Genomic DNA, 15769 nt, shown 5'->3' with positions numbered 1-15769 from the left:
CCGAAAGTGCTGAGATTACAGGCGTGAGTCACCATGCCCAGCGTTTTGGTGTTTTTTTTTTGGGGGGAGGGGACAGAGTCTCACTCTATCCCCCACACTGGAGAGTGCAGTGGTGCGATTTCAGCTCACTGCAACCTCCGCCTCTTAGGTTCAAGCAATTTTCATGCCTCAGCCACCTGAGTAGCTGGGATTACAGGCGTGTGCCACCACACCCACTAATATTTATATTTTTAGTAGAGACGGAGTTTCACCATGTTGGCCAGGCTGGTCTAAACTCCTGATCTCAAGTGATCTGCCTGCCTCAGCCTCCCAAAGTACTGGGATTACAGGTATGAGCCATGGCACCCAGCCTCATTTTTTATTTATTTGGATCTTTTCCCTTTTTTTCTTGGTTAGTCTAGCTACTGGTTTGATTTTGTTTATTCTTTGAAAAAATTAACTGCATTTGGTTGATCTTTTGTATTTTTTGTCTCAATTTTATTTCTACTCTGATCTTTTTTTCCCCTTTTACTAATTTTGGGTTTGGTTCTTGTTTTTCTGTTTCCTTGAAATGCATCATTAGGGTGTTTATTTGAAAATTTTCTACTTTTTTAATATTAGCATTTATTGCCATAAACTTCTCTATTAATACTGCTTTTGCTGTATTCCATAGATTTTGGTATTTATCCGTTTCTGTTGTGTTTCTATTTTCATTTGTTTCCAGGCATTTCTAAATTTCATTCTTTTTTTAAATTTTTATATTTTATTTAATTTTTTTTTTTGAGACGGAGTCTCGGTCACCCAGGCTAGAGTGCAGTGGTGCAATCTCGGCTCACTGCAAGCTCTGCCTCCTAGGTTCATGCCATTCTCCTGCCTCAGCCTCCCGAGTAGCTGGGACTACAGGTGCCTGCCACCACACCTGGCTAATTTTTTGTATGTTTAGTAGAGACGGCATTTCACCATGTTAGCCAGGATGGTCTTGATCTCCTGACCGCGTGATCCCCCCACCTCAGCCTCCCAGAGTGCTGGGGTTACAGGTGTGAGCCACCGCGCCTGGCTCTAAATTTCATTCTTAATTTTTTCATTGACCCATTGTATCATTCAGGAACATCTTATTTAATTTTCCATGTATTTGTAAAATTTTGAAAGTTCCTCTTGTTATTGGTTTCTAGTTTTATTCCATTGTGGTTAGAAAAGGTGCTTGATGTAATATCAATTATTTTAAAATCTCTTGGCCTAACATGAGGTCAGTCCTATAGAATGTCACATGTGCTAATGAGAAGAATTACACTTTGCAGCTGTTGGATGAAATGTTCTGTTAGGTCCATTTGGTCTAAAGTGCACTTTAAATCTAGTTGATTTTCTGTCTAGGTGATCTGTCCATGCTGAGAGCAAGGTGTTGAAGTCTCCAACTATGATTATATTAGAGTCTCTCTCTCCCGGTAGATCTTAGTGGTGTTCCATAAGTCTTGCAGGTTTTCTTCACTCTTTTCATTCATATTCCCTTTTTTCCTTCTGGCTGGGTAATTTCAAACTACCTATCTTCAAGTTCAGATATTCTTTCTTCTAATTGATCAGGTTTGCTGTTGAAGCTCTCTATTGTGTTCTTTATTTCATTCATTGAATTCTTCAGCTGCAAGAGTTCTGGTTTTGTTTTTTTTTTCTTTGTTGAATTTTTTATTCATATTGTGAATTCTTTTTCCTGATTTCTTTGAATTGTGTGTATTTTCTTGTACCTCACTGAGTTGTCTTAAGGTCATTATTTTGAATTCCCTTTCTGTAATTTGTTGATCTCCTTTTCATTGGGCTCTGTTACTAGCCAGGATTACTAGCCACAGAGTTCCTTTGGTGCTTTTTTGGTGTTATAGTTCCTTCATTTTTTGTGTTTCTTGTGTCTTCATGTTAAGTGTCCATGCTTCTGGTGGAAAGATCACCTCTTCCAGACTTTCTAGAGTGCATTTCTTAAAGACTTTCACCTGCAGTTGGGTTTTAGTGTTCCAGTTGAGAAGGATGTGATGACTGTGTTTCCACATAGGTGCAATGGTATAGTCTCCATGCACCTTCTTTGCCTATGTTCAACATCAACAATAACTGTGTGCCTCAGTGGCCTAGACTGTAGAAGTTTGTACAGCAGCAGTGGTAGCATAAGTTGCTAATGTCCTTAGCATCAAGGACTTTTCGGATCTTTCTGTTCTCATTTTCCCCACAATGAGGAGACTTAGCCAGGGGGATCCCTTTTGGTGTCAGGTCTGGCATGGCCTACAAGTAGCTGCAGCAGTGCTGGGTTCTAGGTACTGGTGCTTAGAACTTATGTAGGGTTGGGTTTCTAAGCTCAGAGTCTCATGAACCTGTTGTGGCGGCTGGGTCTTGGGGTGCCAAGGTTGGATGTGGACTGCCCACTGGGCCAGGATCTATGACTCTGTTGAACCCTCTAGCAGCTCAGGCTCAGGGGCCAGCTGTAATTCTACCCCTGGTAGGCAGAGCACAGCACTGGCCTCACCCTGGGCAAGAAGGGATGTTCTGGAGGTTTAGTTTCAGGGAGCAGGGTACAACTAGAATTTGGGAATCTGAGTCAATAAGGCTCAGTGGCAACTTGGGTCCCAGGGGATGATACACCATGTAGCAGTGACTCTGGACCCTCGTTAGGCTTAGCAAATACCCGGGAATGGCACAGTCTTTTGGGCTATAGAGGGGCAGGGAACAGCACAGCAATTACACTACTCCCCAGGGAGAGGAGTATCTCAACAGCTCAGACTCTAGGGGACTAGTATAGCTCCAGGAAAGCAAGGCACTAGAGTTGTTTGGCCTGTAGGGCAGGGTGTCTCAGCTCAGACACTGCTGTCTTTCCCTGAGACACAGGGTCCTATATCAGCTCAGCCTTGGAATGCACCACCTCTCAGCTCAGCTAGGGCACCCATTCCCCAGGGGACAACGTGCTACTTCAGCTCAGGCCCGGGAGGGTATGACTGTTCTGAGTAGACCAGGCATCCTTTCCCTGGAATGCAGGGTACCATATCGTTTTAGGTACTGGGGTACCTGACTCTAAGGAGCCAGCGCACTGTTTCATAGGATGCAGCCACTGGCTTCAGCTTAGGCACTGTGGAGGTATGACTGTTCTGAGCAGCCAAGATACTCTTTACCTAGAAGAGCGTGTACTGCTTCAGCTCTGGCCCAAGGGAGCGGGGAGAGGGGTAGGTGGATTAGCTTTACTTCTGCTTGACCCCACTGGGAAGGGTGTAACAGCTGCTCATAGCTCAGCTTTGGAATGTTGGGCCACTGGGCTAGCAATGGCTCAGCCATAGCTTAGCCTCAGGAATGAAAGGGAGCCATGGATACTCACCCCTGAAGCAAGACACACTCCAGCCATAGTTCCAATTCCAAGATGGCATAGCACAGTAGCCACACGGAACACAGCTATGTGGACCCTATGCAACTCCCTTCACTGGACTTAGTGCCTACGAGGACTTCCAGGGACTCCAGTGGTGAGGTCTGAGATGTCCAAGGTGTTGATGGCAGTTGCCATGATCCTCTTGCCTACCTTCTCACCAAAAGAAGTTTGTCCTGGTTCCAAGCTGATCTTCAATGGAGTGGTAAAGGCCTAGTGTGTTTCCTTCGGTTCTCCATGTGACCATCCCAAGTTTCTGTGCTCATCGAATTGCTGTTACTCCTCTCATGCATTCTAGGGCTCTCCGTCTGTTATTTTTACTAAAATGTAATTGTTCAGGAGGCCAGGTGTGGTGGCTCATGCCTGTAATCCCAGTACTTTGGGAGGCCGAGGCAGGTGGATCACGATGTCAGGAGTTCGAGACCAGCCTGACCAACATGGTGAAACCCTGTCTCTACTAAAAATACAAAATTTAGCAGGGCGTGGTGGCGTGCGCCTGTAATCCCAGCTACTCAGGAGGCTGAGGCAGGAGAATCGCTTAAACCCGGGAAGTGGAGGTTGCAGTGAACTGAGATCGCGCCATTGTACTCCAGCCTGGGCGACAGAGCAAGACTCTCTCTCAAAAAAATTAATTTAATTTAATTTAATTTAAAAATGTAGTTGTTTATTCATTGATCTGTCTTTGTGAGGGGGACAAGCAGTAGGGGTTTCTTGTTGGCCATTTTGCTAGCATCACTTCCTTTTGTTTTTTTTCTTAATAGAAATGGGTGCAATGTGGTATCTCATCGTGGTTTTGATTTGCAGTTCCCTAATGATTAGTGGCGTTGAGCAACTTTTCATGTGTGTGTTGGCTATTTGTGTATCGTCTTTGAATAAATGTATATTCCAAGTCTTGTCCATTTTTTAATCAAGTTGATTGTTGTTGTTGAGTTGTTGGAGTTCTTTACCTGTTCTGGATATTAAACCCTTACCAGATATATGACTTGCAAATGTTTCTCCCATAGATGGACTTTTTACTCTGCTGATATGTTCTTTGAAACACAGGTATTTTAATTCTCATGTTCAATTTATGCATTTTTACTTTTGTTGCCTGTGCTTTTGGTGTCATATTCAGGAAATCACTGTCAAATCCAATGTTATGAAGCTTTTCTTCTGTGTTTTCTTCTAAGAGATTTATAGTTGTAGCTCTTACATTTAGGTCTTTGATCCATTTTGAGTTAGTTTTTGTATCTGTTTTAAGGTAAAGGTCCAAACACTTTGTTCTTGTGGGTTGACTTAGTTTTCTAGTTCTATGTGTTGCTATTTTTTTAATCTAGCAAACTTTGCACCAGTATTTCTTTGACTTTTTTTTTTTTTTTTAAGAGACAGGGTCTCACTCTGGCACCTAGGCTGGAGTACATAGCTCACTGGAGCCTCAAACTCCTGGGCTTGAGATCTTCCTGCCTCAGCCTCCCAAGTAGCTGAGACTACAGGCATATGCCACCATACTTGATTAATTTTTTGTAGAGATATGGTCTCACTATGTTGTCCAGGCTGGTCCCAAACTCCTGGCCTCGAGCAGTCCTCCCACATCAGCCTCCCAAAGTGCTGGGATGAGCCACCACACCTGGCCTCTTCAAATCTTTTTCTGCCACATTTTCTTTTTTTTTTTTTTCCCCCCCTCAACTTTTAAGTTGCAGGGTACATGTGCAGGATGTGCAGGTTTGTTACATAGGTAAACACGTGCCATGGTAGTTTACTGCACAGATCAACCAATCACCTAGGTATTAAGCCCAGCATGTATTAGCTATTCTTCCTGATGTTCTCCCTCCCTCTGCCCACCTAACAGGCTCCAGTTTGTATTATCCACCCACCCCCAGGTGTCCATGTGTTCTCATTGTTCAGCTCCCACTTATAAGTGAGAACATGCAGTGCTTGGTTTTCTGTTCCTGTGTTAGTTTGCTGAGGATAACAGCTTCCAGCTCCATCCATGTCCCTGCAAAGGACATGATCTCGTTCCTTTTTATGGCTGCGTAGTATTCCATGGTGTATATGTACCACACTTTCTTGATCCAGTCTATCACTGATGGGCATTCCTTCTGAGACTTCAGTTATTCATATGCTAGACCACTTGATACTGACCCAACAATCACTTACATTCTCTTTTTTTCCCAATCTTTTTCTGTCTCTGCTCAGGTAAGATGATTTTTAAACTGATTTTTCAATTTTACATTTCCCCACCCTTTTTTTTCCCCACAAGTTTTTAGGAAGAAATTGAAGTACAGTCGTTGGCATTTATATAAAGTTTCTTCATGCCCCTTTGTAATCCATCCTTCCCTTACCTCATTCCTAGAGAACCAGTAACAGTCTTTCCATCACTACAGATTAATTTGCATTTTCTAGAATTTTACATAGATGGAATCATATTGTATGTACTAGTTTTCCTGACTTCTTTCATTCCGCAAAATGCTTTTGGGATTCATCCATGTTTTTCCATGTGTTATTAGTTTGTTCCTTTTTATTGCTCAGTAGTACAGTGTATCTTTATATCACAATTCACTTTTCCATTCACATGATGATAAGCATTTAGATTGTTTCCAGTTTTGGCTGTTACAAATTAAGACCCATTTGTTCTTAAACAGTAATGAGCAAATCTTTGGAGGAACATTTGTTTTTATTTCTCTTAAGCAAATACCTAGAAAACTATGCCCAGATGGTTTTACTGGTAAATTCTACCAAGCATTCAAAGATAACACAAATCTTACCCATAGTCATTCAGAAAACATAGAAGGAGGGGATTCTTTCACAGCTCATTTTATGAGACCAGCGTAACCCTACTATTGAAATCTGGCAAAGATGACAGGAAATAAAATTAGAGAGCAATATCTCCCATGAATAATAAATAGAAATGCTCTTTAAAAACAAAGGATTAGCAGTCAAATCCAACTAAATACGTATGTGTGTATATCTATATGTGTCTGTTAGGGACAATATATGTATATTAGGGAATATGCATGTATGTATACATTAGGGGTAAGACATCGTGACAAAGTAGTGTTTATCCCACGAGTGTAAGGTTGGTTTGACTTCAAAAAAAACCAACCAGTGTAATTCATTACATTAAGAGAATGAAGGAGAAAAATAATATAATCATAACCTCGATAGATGCAGAGGAAGCATTTGACAACTCAATACTTCATTGAAAAAAAAAAGTATTTCTTAGCAAACTATGAATCGAGGAGAACTTCTTTAAATTGATAAAGGACTTCTAAGGAACCCTATAGCTAAGATCATGCATAATGGAGAAATATTGAACATAATGCCCTAAGATTGAAAACAAGGAGAAAGTACCTGTTCTTACCACTTCTATGTAACATTGTACTGGAGATCCTAGTCAGTTCCATGGAGGAAGAAAAAGAAGTAAGAGTCCTGGTGTGGTGGCTCATGCCTGTAATCCCAACACTTTGGATGCTGAGGCAGGTGGATAACTGGAGCTCAAGAATTCAAGACCAGCCTGAGCAACATGGCGAAAACCTGTCTCTATTTTAACAACAACAAAAAAAATTTTTAAGTGAATTTAGCAAGGTCATACAAGATAAAAAGGTTTTTTTGGAAAAAATAAGTTTTACAGTATGCAGCAAACAATTGGGGAAATGAAACAATTTTAATTATTTATAGAATGGTACCGGAAAACGTGGAATACTTGGGAATAAATTTAACAACAAACATGCAAGACCTCTTCAGTGAAAACTATCAAATGTTGCTGATAGAAATTAAAGACCTAAATCTGGAGAGTGATGTACAGTAGTTATGAACTAGAAAATCCAATATTATTTAGATGACAGTTTTTCTCAGATTGTTCTGTAGGTTCAACACAATCCAAATAAAAATCCCAGTCTCGGGTATGTCTTTATCAGCAGCATGAAAACGGATTAATACAGTAAATTGGTACCAGTAGAGTGAGGCATTGTTGAAAAGGTATCGAAAATGTGGAGGCGACTTTGGAACTGGGTAACAGGCAGAGGTTGGAACAGTTAGGAGGGCTCATAAGAAGAGAGGAAAATGTGGGAAAGTCTGGAACTTCCTAGAGACTTGTTGAATGGCTTTGACCAAAAGCCTGATAGCGATATGGACAATAAGGTCCGGGCTAAGGTGGTCTCAGATGGAGATGAGGAACTTGTTGGGAATTGGAGCAAAGGTTACTCTTGTTGTTTTAGCAAAGAGACTGGCGGCATGTTGCCCCTGCCCTAGAGATTTGTGGAACTTTGAACTTGAGAGAGATGATTTAGGGTTTCTTGTGGAAGAAATTTTTAAGCAGCAAAGCATTCAAGAGGTGACTTTGGATACTGTTAAAGGCATTCAATTTTATAAGGGAAGCACAGCATAAATGTTCGGAAAATTTGCCACCTGATGATGTGATAGGAAAGAAACACCCAGCTGGGCGCGGTGGCTCACACCTGTAATCCCAGCACTTTGGGAGGCCGAGGTGGGCGGATCACAAGGTCAGGAGATCGAGACCATCCTGGCTAACACGGTGAAACCCCGTCTCTACTAAAAATACAAAAAATTAGCCGGGCGTGGTGGTGGGTGCCTGTAGTCCCAGCTACTCGGGAGGCTGAGGCAGGAGAATGGCATGAACCTGGGAGGCGGAGCTTGCAGTGAGCCGAGATCGAGCCACTGCACTCTAGTCTAGGCGACAGAGTGAGACTCTGTCTCAAAAAGAAAAGAAAAATCCATTTTCTGGGGAGAAAAGCCGGCTGCAGAAATTTGCATAAGTAGCAAGGAGCCTAATGTTAATCTCCAAGACCATGGGGAAAATGTCTGCAGGACATGTCAGAGACCTTCATGGCAGCCCCTTCCAGAGGCAGGGGAGGAAAAGTCTGTTGCTCTGTCTCCCAGGCTGGAATGCAGTGGCATGATCTCGGCTCACTGCAACCTCTGCCTTCCGAGTTCAAGCAGTTCTCCTGCCTCAGCCTCTTGAGTAGCTGGGATTAAGGCGCGTGCCACCACCACTCTCGGCTAATTTTTGCATTTTTTGTAGAGATGGGGTTTCACCATGTTGGCCAAGCAACCAAAGAAATTTTTAAAAGAACAACAGTAAAGTCAGGATTTATACTACTTGATTTCAAGACTTCCTGTCAAACTGTAGTAAGAGATACAAGATAATGTTGTATTGGTAAAAGGATAAAAACCTATAGATCACTAGAAGAAATTAGCAAGTCCAGGAGAGAGATATATATAAATACATTTATGTGTATAAATATTTGAAATGCATATATAAATATTTTAAATATATAAATATATAAAGAATTATTAAAAATATATAATATATAGGTGCCAATGGAGAAAGGAAAAACCTTTTCTGCAAATGATGCTGAAACAGCTTGACATTCATATAGGAATAATAAAAAAAGAACAGCAACCTTTACTTCATATCACACCACTCACCCAAAAATTAAAATGTGTCAGAGACATAAATGTAAAATCCAATACTACAAAACTTCTAGGCTGGGCACAGTAGCTCACGCCTGTAATCCCAGCACTTTGGAAGACTAAGAAGGGCAGATTGCTTGAACTCAGGAGTTGAAAACCAGCCTGCCTAACATGGCAAAACCCAGTTTCTACAGAAAATACAAAAAGTAGCTGGGCGTGGTCGCGTGTGCCTGCATTCCCAGCTACTGGGCAGGCTGTGGTGGGAGGATCACTTGAGCCTGGCGGAGATCAAGACTGCAGGGAGCCAAGATCATTCCATTGCACTCCAGCCTGAGTGACAGAATAAGACCCTGTATTTAAATAAAAAGAAAAGAAAAGAAACTTCTAGAAGAAAGTATCTCCATGATCTTGAGGTAAGCAAAGATTTTTATATAGGACACAAAAAGCAAGAATCATAAAAGAAAAAAATGATAAAGTAGTCTTTATCAAAATTAAAACTTGTTCTTCAAGAGGCCTCTTTAAGAAAACAAAATGGGCTGGGCGTGGTGGCCCACACCTGTAATCCCAGCACTTTGGGAGGCCGAGGCAGGCAGATCACTTGAGGCCAGGAGTTCGAGATCAGCCTGGCCAACATGATGAAGCACCATGCTAAACCTCTGTTAAAAATACAAAAATTAGGCATGGATGTGCTCACGTATAGTCCCAGCTACTGGAGAGGCTAAGGCACGAGAATTGCTTGAACCCAGGAGGTGGAGGTTGCAGTGAGCCAAGATCTCACCACTGCACTCTAGCTTGGGCAACAGATGAGCAAGACTCCATCTCGAAAATAAAAAATAAAATAAAAAAAAGACAAGTCACAAAATGTGAGAAAATATTCAACGCGCATATGTAACAAAGGATTTGTTTCTGGTCCATATAAAGAACTTTTACAACTCAATAAGAAGAGAACAATCCAATTTTTTTTTAGTGGGCAAAATATTTGAACAGATACTTCACCACAAAAAGATACAGAAATGTCCAATAACCACATGAATAAATGTTCAGTGATCTGGGAAATGCAAATTAAAATCTCCGTGAGATTCTGCTTTACCTCTGCTGGAAGGGCTAAAATAAAAATGGCTAACAGGCCAGACACAGTGGCTCATGCCTATAATCCCAGCACTTTGGGAGGCCAAGGCAGGCAGATTGCTTCACCTCACAAGTTTGAGACTAGCATGGGCAACATGGTGAAACCCCGTCTCTACCAAAAACAATCCAAAAAAAAATTAGCCAGGCATGGTGGTGCTTGCCTGTAGCTCCAGCTACTCAGAAGCCTGAGGTGGGAGGATGGCTTGAGCCCAGGATGCGCAGGTTGCAGTGAGCTGAGATCACACCACTGCACTCCGGCCTGGGCAATAGAGCCAGACCTTGTCTCAAAAAAAAAAAAAAGGTTAACAGTGCCTGCCAAGTATTGGTAAGTATATGAAGAGGCTTTAATCCTGGGTTTTCTCTAACATTCACATTATATACTAGGTGCTCTGGAAAAAAGAAATGATGCTTTAAAGTTTACAAAGCACTTTTACATTGCGTACCTCATATGATCTCCAAAGTAATCCTATAAGGTTATTTTTGAGTAGGGAGTATAAAGTGAATTGGCCCATTCATCCCTGCATAGCATAGACTAGACATAATTATGTCTGATTGGATTACTGACGCTACTAATACCAGTCTTCTATCTCTTTTTTCATTTATGTGGGAACCTGATTCTAAAGATACAGTAAATTAAGCACCTTAGAAATAAAACTGTGAATTATGTATTTATCATCACTTTTACTGCAATAATAGCCACTAGTTTTCCTTCAAGTACTAGATAATATGTATTCCTGCTAAAATAACTTCAGTTCTCAAAATGCAGGTCTTCCACTGAGCTAAAATAAGTAACTACTCAGAATAATATCTATTGCCAATTGAAAGAGTTTTGAACTGGCAGAGTCAAGACAAATAAGAGTTCTTTTTCTCTTTGAAGACAAATTGGTTTCACTGGACTTATTTTTGTCCTCCAGCCTTTGGGGCCTCATTCCGGATGCTAGCCAGTGTCTGTCGTCTTATTTCAAGAAGGCTATTAAACCTGTAACAGATTGATGTGAGTCACATGCCCTGAAAAGCCATAATTCTGGTGAGGGTTATGGGGAGTGAAATTTCATTGATGAGATTCCAGAAGCAATGATCCTGCAGCAGTACTCTATAGAAAGATGGTGGGTAAATGGTAAAATTAGAAATGTCAATCGAGAGCTTACCCATCATTAATCTTTTCCAAGTCTTCCCTAACTCATCCACCAGAGGCTTTGATTGACCAAAGGCAAAATATACAACTTTTCGTTCACATACACAGCTTTACTCTGTAACCAGAGAGCCCTGTCAAAATTGGCTCAGAACTGCAGCCAGAAGGGTTTGAGATACAAAGATCACCTCATCACAAAGATATGTGACACAGAGTTTTCTGAGTTTTCTTCTTTCACAGGAAGAATCCATTTGGAATGGGTCAAATGCAAGAGGATAGTTCAAATGACCTCTTAAACAATGGCCAGTGACAGTTACAGAACTCTAAATGGTGGTTAATCTACTTACAAGCATTTTATATTAAGTTACCCTTAAATGGGAACATACTCATTGAAAATCAAAAGTCCTTCATCATTAGGGCTATTGAAATCCAGTGGGATAGAAAAAAGCAAAATCATCATATAGTTTGGTATATAAAATTATATGAAAATGTGTGGAAAAACAAGTACAAAATGAAGTGGCTAGAAAAACTAGAAAACCATTTTTAAAAGCCAAGGGAAGGCCAGGCGCAGTGGCTCATGTCTGTAATCCCAGCACTTTGGGAGGCCGAGGCGGGCGCACCACGAAGTCAGGAGTTCGAGACCAGCCTGGCTGATATGGTGAAACCCCGTCTCTACTAAAAATACAAACATTAGCCAGGTGCAGTGGCATGCTTTTGTAATCACAGCTACTCGGGAGGCTGAGGCAGGAGAATTGCTTGAACCCGGGAGGCAGAGGTGGCAGTGAGCCAAGATTGCACCACTGCACTCCAGCCTGGGAGACAGAGTGAGACTCCATCACCAAAAAAAAAAAAAAAAAAAAAAAGCCAAGGGAGAGACTGTGTGATGCTGTGTGATGACAGTAGCCTCTCTAGCCTCCGGAGGAGCCATTGGCCAGGAATGGAAAGGAAAGGCACTTGGCACAGCTGACTCGAGGGAATATCTTCTCTCAAACTTCTTCTTGCCTCCGGGGAGCTCCCCTACATACTTGTGTTTGAGTATTTTCCTGCACCAACTCTGCCATTTACTGTTTTCCTCATCTGATAATGTGAAAAGAAAGAGGTGTGTCTCAGAACTGTTAGGATGATTTAAAATGAGATCACATGCGATATGTATGGCATAGGATCTTGCCTATTTTATAAGGCTCCTGTAAGCCCAGCCCTGGAAGGGAAGCCTCTCTCCAAATCCACCACGTCCGGGTGGATTATCCATCCCACAAAAGCAACTCAGGTCATCACAGTGACATAGGCCTCAGTTAAGGTTTACAGGAAAATACTAAAGGCCACAGGACTGCTGAGTATTTGGAATTCCCCATCTGGATTATTGCCCAAAGGGAGCACACTGTAGCATGGTTTGTGCAGCGGGGGCGCCCAGACACCTGGGTGCTGGAACAAATTCGCTACCCTCTGAATATGTAACTTTGGGCAAGAGTCCCTAGTTCAACTCCTCTTACTTGGTTACTGAGGTAATAATCAGTCTCCCTCAATATGTGTCACTATTATCTATCATATGCCTGGCACTATGCCAGGGTACAGGATATGGCCCTCTGCCTTCTAGGAGCATATGGTCTGGTAGAAGTGGAAAGACACAGACCTGAATAACTGACATAAGGCAGAATAAGGTGAGTGTTGTGATGGAAGCACAGAGTGCTGTGGGTAGCACAGAGGAAGGAATGATTACCGTAAAAAGGAGAATTAGGGACCCCGTAATACCTTTGTAGAGTGAAAAGGCTTCTTGTGGACTTTGTGTAAAATGTTGATGTATCAAGGAAGCATTCCACAGGGAGGTGAGTAATGCGAGAACAGGACTGAAGTTTAGACTACACAGGACATGTTTAGGGATGAGTGAGTAGTTCTGTGAGTGAGACGGGACGATGCTGGGGTAGAAGGAAGTTGGAACATAAGCTAGTGGGTTCTACAGAGGAAGGGTTTTGATCTGCTGATCAGAAGGTTTGGGCCAAGCCCAGGAAAAGGGGTGGCAGCCCCATACTTTTGTTTATTCATTTGCTTACTTACAACAGACATTTATTCATTATTTATATTGCAACAAGCATTAAGCTGGGTGCTAAGGAGAGAAAAAAGAGTAAGACACAGTTTCTTTCTTCAAGGAAATCACAGTCTCTTGGCAGAGATAAGTAGTAATGGTGCCTAATATAGGCAACACTTGCTCCCTGCTCCAAGAACAAAGTTAAGCAAGTGATTAAGTTAAGCAATGCTTAGAGGTAGAGGATGTAAGAATGGCCTTGAAAGATGTGTCCTCTGAGATGATTTTGAAGGATAAATGGAATAGGAGCTTGCCAGATTGAGGTAAGAAGTCTTCCAGACACAGCCCAACAACACAACAAAGCCCAATGCTTGACTGACTGGGGCACACAGGGGACACTGCAAAGTTAGGTTTGGATTCTAGAGTGGAAAAGGGAACTAAAGAGAAAAGATTGGTGAGATGAGTTGGGATAAACCTTGGAGTTTGGGCTTAATCCTGAAGCACTGAGGCAGTATTGAAAATGTTTACACTGGGAAGTTAGGAAAGTAAATAGTAGTAGGATGGAAGGATCAGAGAGGCCCTGGGCAGAAATCATAATGTGGGTGACTCCCAGGTTTCTGGCTTAAGTAGCTGGTGCCATTCCCAAAATAAGAGAGTCAGGAGGAGAAGTAAGAGTTCCAGAGGAAGATGATGAGTTCGTTCTTGACTATGTTGAAGGTTATTGCAGGGTACCTGTGATGCTCTTGCAACCCCATTGCCACCTTGAAATCCTTCAGAGGCTCCCTATTCCCTTCAGTCCTGGCCTGCATTGTCTTCTTTCAACCCTGCCTTCTAATGTGCTTGCTGCAGCCTGAATAGCTTCAAGTTCCTAGAACTTGCCAGGTTGTGTTCTACATCTTTGAGCTTTCAACTAGAACACCATTTCCCTTCTCCTGCCTTCTGCCTGGCCAGTTGTGGCTCATCCTTCCAGACTCACTCAAGATAATAACATCTCTGAAGGAGGCTTCCCTGATGTTGTCTACCACCACCCCACCAAGGGCTGATACCAACTGTCAACAGCTACATACTCACCCCTACTTGACTAATGATTTGCATCCATGTCACCTCCTCCACTACTGTGACATTCCCTGACCACCCCTCACTGGGCAGGTGGCATCTCTGTATCCCTCTTGCCTGGCCCAGATGGAACTTAGGACATCAGTAAATGTAAAATGAACAAATCCAGATGGGCGCATCCAACAGAGAGTTGGAAATTCCAAAACAAAAAAAGCAAAATGAAAGGCACCAAAAAAATGCATACAACATTAACACCTTATGTCTACCATTAGCTCCCCCCGCCACCCCGTCCTCTCCTCCGAACACTACGTTATCTGAAGGCTAGATGTTCAATCATCCGAGCCCCTGGCTGTTGGCCTGGTTATGTGTGTGGAATGGAACAGAAAGGGAGGAGGAGTGCAGAGGCCCAGGGAGGAGCATCAGTGAAGGTTTGGAGAATGACCTGGAACTCCTAGCCATCATGGGTACAGTTTACATGAGAGGAAGCTTGGCTTACACACCTGTTTCCTCTTTCTGAGCTCTGGCCTGTATTTTCTAACACCATCTGGTGGCCACATCTGTAAATAACAAACTCCTCAGGAGCTGAGAGAGCTTCTGTAAGGCGAAAGGTCCAGGGATTGGCCTCAGAGGGCTATGTATTACAGCCCCCACAAGCTTATATGCATTTGAGATTTGCCTTTTCTGATGAGACACTTCAAGAGCTTTTGACCAGAATCTTAAAAACTCTTACAGCCTCCAAAAGGCTGAGAATCACTGCTACAAAGGATTGATTCTTTTTTTCCCCAAGTGAAATCCTATGAAGAATCATCATATAAAAGCTAAAGAAGCAGACCTAAATCCCTGCTTGCTCAGAACCTCACCCTCCAATTTCCCAAAGCACCTGCAGAGAACATAGAATCTAGTTTGAAAACCACTCTTGTGAAGCGAAGGGCTTTTGCAGCGCATCAGGGCCAGATGGGCCCTTAGAAATCATTGTGACGAACTAGGTCACACCTGAGAGAGGAGGCACAGCACATATCGGTAGCAGTACTGGAACCTAACACAAGTCTCCCCTCTTGTTTCTCATCTCTTTTTACTGCTTGCCTTATTGCCCAAAACCTAAATTTAAAAATGTACTAATCAAAACTTTTTCTATCCTGAATATGGTTCCCAAACAGGAAACCATTCTTCCTATAGATTTCTAGATCTCTGGAAAGAGATCTTTCCCCTCAAAATGCCTCTCAACCAACCATAAATAATTGTAGAAAATAAATCTATAGCTTACGTTTGAATAGTTTGTTGTTTGTGTTGGGGGGTGTGTTTTTTTGAGACAGGGTCTCACTCTGTTTACTAGACTGGAATGCAGTGGTGTGATCATAGCTCACTCTAACTTCGAACTGCTGGGTTCAAGCAATCCTCCTGCCTTAGCCCCCTCAGGAGCTAGGACGACAGGTGTGCAGCACCCTGCCCAGCTAGTTTGTTTTTTTGTTTGTTTGTTCGTTTGGTACCAATGGAGTCTTATTATGTTCCCATGCTGGTCTTGAACTCCTGGCCTCAAGTGAACCTCCCACCTCAGCCTCCCAAAGTGCAGGGATTACAGGCATGAGCCACTGCACCTGACCCAAATAATTCTTTGTAACTTACAATATCAATACCCATGGGCTAGTTTCACAGTGGC

At 42.4% G+C, this 15769-nt stretch overlaps 1 protein-coding gene across 4 annotated transcripts in view; it reads left to right on the top strand.

Moving 5' to 3' along the window:
• GAB2 (GRB2 associated binding protein 2) overlaps nt 1-15769 on the top strand; it is a 202101-nt gene that overhangs the window by 174165 nt on the left and 12167 nt on the right. The window lies entirely within an intron of this gene.

This window comes from Macaca fascicularis, chromosome 14 (genome assembly GCF_037993035.2).
Source record: "Macaca fascicularis isolate 582-1 chromosome 14, T2T-MFA8v1.1".
Taxonomy (NCBI): domain Eukaryota; kingdom Metazoa; phylum Chordata; class Mammalia; order Primates; family Cercopithecidae; genus Macaca; species Macaca fascicularis.
This window is presented reverse-complemented; position numbering and strand designations above follow the sequence as displayed.